General features: G+C 39.8%; 1 pseudogene; it reads left to right on the top strand.

Moving 5' to 3' along the window:
* Positions 1–3,022: 3,022 nt before the first annotated feature.
* LOC100719044 (heat shock protein HSP 90-beta-like) overlaps positions 3,023–7,036 on the top strand; it is a 61,451-nt pseudogene continuing 57,437 nt past the window's right edge.

Raw genomic sequence — 7,036 nt, 5'->3', positions numbered from 1 at the left:
CTCTCTCAGACAAGGGCCTCTTGTCTAAAACATATAAAGAATTAAAGAAACTCAGACCTCCGAAATTCAAAGATCCAATCCAAAAATGGGCATCTGAGATGAATATGCAATTCTCAGATGAAGAAATGCAAATGGCAAATAAATACATGAAAAAATGCTCATCATCATTGGTCATTAGAGAAATGCAAATTAAAACCACACTGAGATACCATCTCACTCCTGAAAGAATGGCCAGGATCAAGAAAACCGACAACAAATGCTGGAGAGGCTGTGGGAAAAAGGAACTCTCCTGCACTGCTGGTGGGAGTGTAGACTGGTACAGCCTTTGTGGAGATCTGTCTGGAGATTTCTCAAAAAGTTGGGACTGGAAATCCCATTTATTCCAGCTATTCCACTTCTAGGCATATTCCCAGAAGAACTGAAAGCATCATACCACAGTGATATATGTGCACCTATGTTTATAGCAGCACAATTTGTAATCGCCAGATCTTGGAAACAACCCAAGTGCCCATCAACTGAGGAATGGATAAAAAAGTTGTGGTATTTCTATACAATGGAGTATTATTCAGCTATAAAGAAGGATCACATTGAGATATTTATCAATAAATGGGCGCAGCTTGAGACCATACTCATTAGTGAAATAAATCAATCTCGCATGTGTGAATACCGAATAGTTTCCCTAATGTAAATAATGATTCAAATATATAAAAATATGTGGTAATCATGATTCCCCATTAGGTGGCCTTGAAGCCTTATAAAGTTTTCACTCATTAATTAGAAAGGCTTTATTCTGGGCTTCTTGATATGAAAATATTTGAAGCTAGAGTATATGAAGTTTTATCCAAATATTTCAAGGAAAAAGACACTATGGTAACTACTATTAAGTCGGGTTATATGGTGGTGAAGTACTAGGTTGTTGAAACAGTCATGCTGTGACCTCTATTGTTATATTGTTATGTCCTGTTTTATCTCAATCTCCCCCTTATTGTTTCAAAAAAATTATTTAGCCATTTCTTATGTTTGTCTTAATTAAAGAAAAAATTCAAAAAATTAGGATATATAAATAGTAACTCTTTTTGATTTCCTATTAACTTGTTTTGAAGTCCTGTAGTACTCCCACGATCTTGTTTTGACTGATTAGACTCTGTTCCATTCTATATGATAGTATCAAGTTTGAAGACATAGGCAACTACTTTGAAGACAATAAGATTCACTAAGATATCCATTCTGGCTTGACTATTGTCTTCTTTGGAAGTCCTGTAATGTTTACAATGCCTAAGTTTTATTGGTCTTGTTCTCTACTGTTTTGTCCAACTTTATAATATCTAATGAGATAGACAATTCTTTTTAAGGAAACAAGGGACAACGTTGATAACCATTGTTGATAAACTTGTACTCTGTTCTACACCATGTGCTATGTCTATCCTTGGTATTGACTGACAGCTTTGTTTTGCCATATTTGACTGTATTCTTTCCCCCCCCCCCCAAAAAAAACTAATAAGCACTAAGGAGTAATAAAATCCAAAATGTGTAAATTTTGTTGTACAAAAGAGAGGGAAAAAAAAAAAGAAAAAGAGCTCTAACGGATATAACAGCAAGTGTGTTTAGGGGTGTTAAATAGCTGACTATATCAATGTTTTTGGATCATTGAACACAGCTGTTTGCAGTCTCCCTGTTTGAATGCCACCTTGTATTCTTTGATACTGTGATTTGAGGAACTATTTTCAAGATGATAATATGTAATCTACTAACAGGTGATTTCTTACTGTTATGTTTTTTTTGTTTTTTTTTTTTTTTTGTAGTTCTGTATTACGTGTACCATTACACTGCTTTGGTTTGTTTTGTGTTTTTCTCTTTTTCCTCTTAAATAAAAAAAAAAGAATAATGGCAGACTTCTTGACACAAACGATCAAGTCAAGAAAAGCCTGGAGTGAAATTCCAAGCCCTGAAAGAAAATAACCTCCAGCCCAGATTGATATACCCTGCTAAACTGTCTCTCAAAATTAATAAAGAAACAGGATGCTTCCAAGACAAAGAGGAACTTGGGAAATTTGCAACCATCAAATCAAGTCTACAGAGAATACTGCAGGGCATTCTAGAGAGAGAGAAAAGTACTAGGGTTCCAGGAACAGTGGCAGAGAGGCCTCAATGAATGGAGCAGAAAGCAGAATGAAGAAGATAAACAGACATCTGATGACAAAAAAAAAGAGCATAACAGAAATGAGGCAAATAAGATTTTATTCAAAACTGATATGATTGATAGTATCAAGTCTGAGAGTACAGGCAACTACACTGAAGATGACAAGACTCTATGATACACATTCTGGTTTGATAACTGCCAGTTTTTGAAGTTCTATACTATATACAAAGATGTGTTTTTTAATACTGTCATGTACTGATATATTCAATTATACTATGTCTGATGATATAGCCAATTCTACTGGAGATAATAAGAGACAACACAGGAACAGGTAGAACTCTTCGTACAACGGTCTTATATGTTTAGTTCATTTCATGTGTTTGTAGGAATATGTTTTGTTTTGCCTTGCTTTGTTTCGTTTCTCCCTCTAATATAGAATGTGGGAAGCCCTGTAATTGGCTGCCACCTTATATCTGCAGGCTGCACTAGCTTAACATCTGCAGGCCACACCATCTTAACTCCCTCTAGGAGTTAAGTTTGGTAGCTAAGCAGCACCTTGCCTACCTAGCTTGTTTGATCTATTCAGGGATTATGTTAATCAGCCTGCCTTATCAGCCCATGCTCAGGAAGTTTGAATTGACCTATAACCCTCTGTCTTGCCACTGTTGCTAAGTTATCTGCTGACATCTCAGAACCCAAACCCCTCCTCCTCAATACCCTATATGATTCTCCTTCCTTGAATAAATGAGACTTGATTGGACTTCTTCATCTTGTCTCCATCCTTTGTGTCTCTTGTCCCCTCTTCATCCCCACTCCCCTTCTAGGGTCTCCTTGGACTTACCTGCAGGCCAGGACAAATGGCACCCAATGTGGGGCCCGAGAATGGGGGACTTAGTGAGGCCCAAAGTAGAAAAAGGAAAAGAAAATAGAGGACCAACGTGGGAGCCCGCCATGCTGCTGAACCTCGGTAAGTGAACATTTATGGGACAGGTAAACAATTCACATAAAGTGAATCGTTCACATAAAGTGAATGATTATGGGACAAGATTAGACAGCATGAGATTTTTGTTGAAAGTTTAGAAATGCTTTAAAGATGCAAAGGGTAAAGGAAAAAACAATTTAGCAATTGTGTCCCCTAGGACAAGAAATGAGCCAACATGAGATTTTTGTTAAAAATTTAGGAAAGGCTTTAAAGACGCAAAAGGCAAGAGAAAAAAATTAAGCAATTGTCCATTAGGGCTTAATAAACTTTAACTCGGGAGCAAAGCGACCTGGTAACTACTTGCACCCAACCCCCTACAGGCTTAACACACTGCAGCCTCACCCTGCACCAGGCAGCCAGCGCAAACAAAGCCCTTAGCGTGGCCCTAGCCACACATACCTTTCCCCATACTGTAATGGCCATATAGTTCTGGCTTCAGCATGTTTAACTTTTGATACTAGGAAGGGATTAAGAGACCAAATTAAACTTTTAAAACAACAGATTAAACTGAAAGAAGAATGTCAGGATTTGATAGTTCATTTAGAAAAGCTAAAAATAGCAAAATTTAAAATGAAAAGTGAAACTAACCCCAGAGTTTCCTCCAGGATTTCTCCCTCTCAGCAATCCCCACTGAGAGGCATGATTTCTAAATTTACCCCCCTGGCCTGATCCAATATTAAAGCTAGATGATAGGGAGGCTTTCCCTGTCACAGAAATGATGGATGCAGAGGGCGGAGTTTTTTGCCACCACTCTGGTTTCGATTTCAAACTGAACAGAGAATTAAAAACAGTGGTTGCACAGTAGGGAGACACAGCCATGTATACTTTTGTTGTTTTGAATTCTTTGGCTGATGGTTGGCTCACACCTACAGATTGGCAAGGATTGGCCTGAGCAATTTTATCAGGTGGGGATTATTTTTTGTGGAAATCAAAATATATAAAAAATTGCAAAGAGACTCCCGGCACAGTTCACAAGCCGGCAATGGGTGGGACCTTGATATGTTAATAGGGGAGAATGCCTATGCAGACAGAGAGGCCCAAAAACTATTTTTTCACTCAAATTCAAACAGCAACTACTGGAGCATGGAGAAAGCTGCCTGCAAAGGATAATATGAGTTCCTCTCTCACTATTAAGCAAGGCCCAGATGAACCCTTCTCAGAATTTGTTGATCATTTGATTACTGCTGCTAGCAGAAGCTTTGGCCACGCTGATGCATGACCGGCACAGCCCCCCAATGAGACAGGAGACGCTCTTGTGGGCGACAGTTAACTGCTGCTTTATTTACGCGGGCTCTGGTTTATATATTTGGCCATGACCAATCACAGGCTGCCACGAGGAAGCAGGGCGGGAATGGGACGCAGGCTCTGGCTACTATATCCAGCTGTGGCCAATCAGGAGTTGCCACAGAGTCGGCACGGGGTGAATACGGAGTGAGCACGAGGTGCGCACGGGTTGCCTAATTTAAAGAGGGACGTAGCGCATTGCGGAAGCTGACGTGGTCCTTAGTCCCGGGTGGGGTATGGTATGTTGAGCGCCTGCACCCAACAGATGCGGGTACCAATTTTATTAAACAGCTAGCTTTTGAAAATGCCAACATCACCTGCCAGGCTGCTATCAGACCTTAGAAAAATAAAACAGACCTAACAGGATGTATATATGCCTTTGCTGTGACATTGGAACTGCTTATCAGCAAGGCCTTGCTATGGCTGCCGCCTTGCAAGGTTTACAGTTAAACAGTTCTTATCTCAAAAGCATAAACAAAAATGTTTTACCTATGGAGAGACTAGTCATTTTGCAAAGAACTGCAAAAAAGACTCCAGAGATAAGAGATTCCAATGTCAATGCAAAAGCCAAAGCACCAGGATTGTGCCCTAGATGTAAAAGGGGATAGAATTGGGCTAATGAATGCAAATCTAAAAGGGATATTAATGGAAAAGAATTGCTTCCACTGCAGGGAAACAGGAATCAGGGCCAACCACAGACCCCCAAACCCAAACAAATCTTTGGGGCAGTAAGCTTTGTTCCAACAAACAACAATCCATTTCAGACCTCTTTAGAGCCACAACAGGGAGTGCAGGATTGGACCTCAGTTCCACCATCCACACAATATTAACCCCTGAAATGGGAGTTCAGGCCCTCCCTACAGGAGTTTTTGGGCCCCTACCAAAAAATACATTCAGCCTTATAATGGGATGCAGCAGCACAACGCTTAATGGGCTACAGGTTTTTCCAGGTGTAGTTGATAATGATTATTCTGGAGAAATAAAGGTCATAGCATCCTCACCTAAATACACCACTACTATCACTTATGGACAAAGCTTTGCTCAGTTACTACTCTTGCCTCTAATTCAAACCTCTAATAAAATAATCTCCCAACAATGAGGTAATAAAGGATCTGGATCTTCAGATGTCTATTGGACAAAAGTAATTTCCACTCAGAAACCCCTTATGTTATTATGGCTGGATGGTAAAAAATTCTCTGGCCTTATAGATATAGGTGTGGATGTCACTAGTATAAGAAAGCAAGACTGGACTCCTGCCTGGCCCTTAGATATTACTTTGACTCATTTAAAAGGCATAGGTCAAAGCCAAAACCCAGAGAAAAGTTCAAAACTTCTGACCTGGAAGGATAGAGAGGGCAATCAAGGCACAATACAGTCATATGTCATAGCTGGATTACCAATAAATCTTTGGGGTAGAGATCTACTGGCACAAATAGGGTTAATTATAGGTAGCCCAAATACCATTGTCACTGCTGAAATGTTAAATAATGGATATTCACCTGGTATGGGCCTTGGAAAAAATAATACAGGAATGACAGAGCCCATAAAGACAGTACCAAAAACAGACCAAGCTGGATTGGGCCATTTTCCATAGGGGCCATTGACACTCCTGTGATCCATGCAGAAAAAATTATGTGGCTGTCAGAGGAGCCTGTATGGGTCAATCAATGGCCTCTCACCTCTGAAAAGTTAGTGGCTGCACAACAACTGGTGCAGGAACAGCTTAAAGCAGGCCATATAGTACCTAGTAATTCCCCATGAAACACTCCCATCTTTGTCATTAAAAAGAAATCAAGGAAATAGTGATTTCTTCAAGACCTTAGAGCAATAAACAAGACTATGGCCTTGATGAGAGCCTTACACCCAGGCCTCCCTTCACCTGCTTCTATAGCTTTGGGCTATTTTTAAATCGTCATAGATCTCAAGGATTGCTTTTTTACTATCTTCCTACATCCAGATGATCAGAAGCATTTTGCTTTTAGTTTACCAGTTATTAATTTTAGAGAACCCATGCAAAGATTCCAATGGCATGTTCTCCCACAAGGCATGGCAGAAGCCCTGCCCTATGCCAGTTTTTTTTACAGTCTGTAAGAGACTACTGGCCAGAAATATATCTCATTCATTATATGGATGACATCTTGATAGCTGGAAATAATGGGGGAAAAGTTTTGAGCTGCTATGATGCATTACAGGCTGCCCTACAAGATAAAGGACTTGAGATAGCCCTTAACAAAGTTCAGCTCACCAACCCATATACATATTTGGGTTTTCAAATGAGGGGACCTCAGATTTCTTCTCAAAATATACAGTTGAGGCTAGATAAACTTCAGACTTTAAGTGATTTTCAAAAACTTCTTGGGAATATTAACTGGATCATGCCCTACTTAAAAATTAGTAAGAGTGAATTAAAACCCCTCTATGATATCTTACATGGTAATCCTGACCCTACCTCCCCTCACAAACTCTCTCCAGAAGGAAACCAGGCAATACATGCTGTTGAGCAGGCCATTCAATCCCAGACCATTGCTTTTATAGATTATGGTAAACTCTTGAAATTTATCATATGCAGGATCACTCTCTCTCCAACTGCTGTCTTTGGCAGACAGCACCGTTAATGTGGATTCATTTGC

The sequence above is a fragment of the Cavia porcellus genome, unplaced genomic scaffold (genome assembly GCF_034190915.1).
Source record: "Cavia porcellus strain 051 isolate PalLab524CR breed Dunkin Hartley unplaced genomic scaffold, mCavPor4.1 scaffold_1, whole genome shotgun sequence".
Taxonomy (NCBI): domain Eukaryota; kingdom Metazoa; phylum Chordata; class Mammalia; order Rodentia; family Caviidae; genus Cavia; species Cavia porcellus.
Note: the sequence above shows the minus strand (reverse complement) of the source record. Positions and strands in the feature narration are given on the sequence as shown.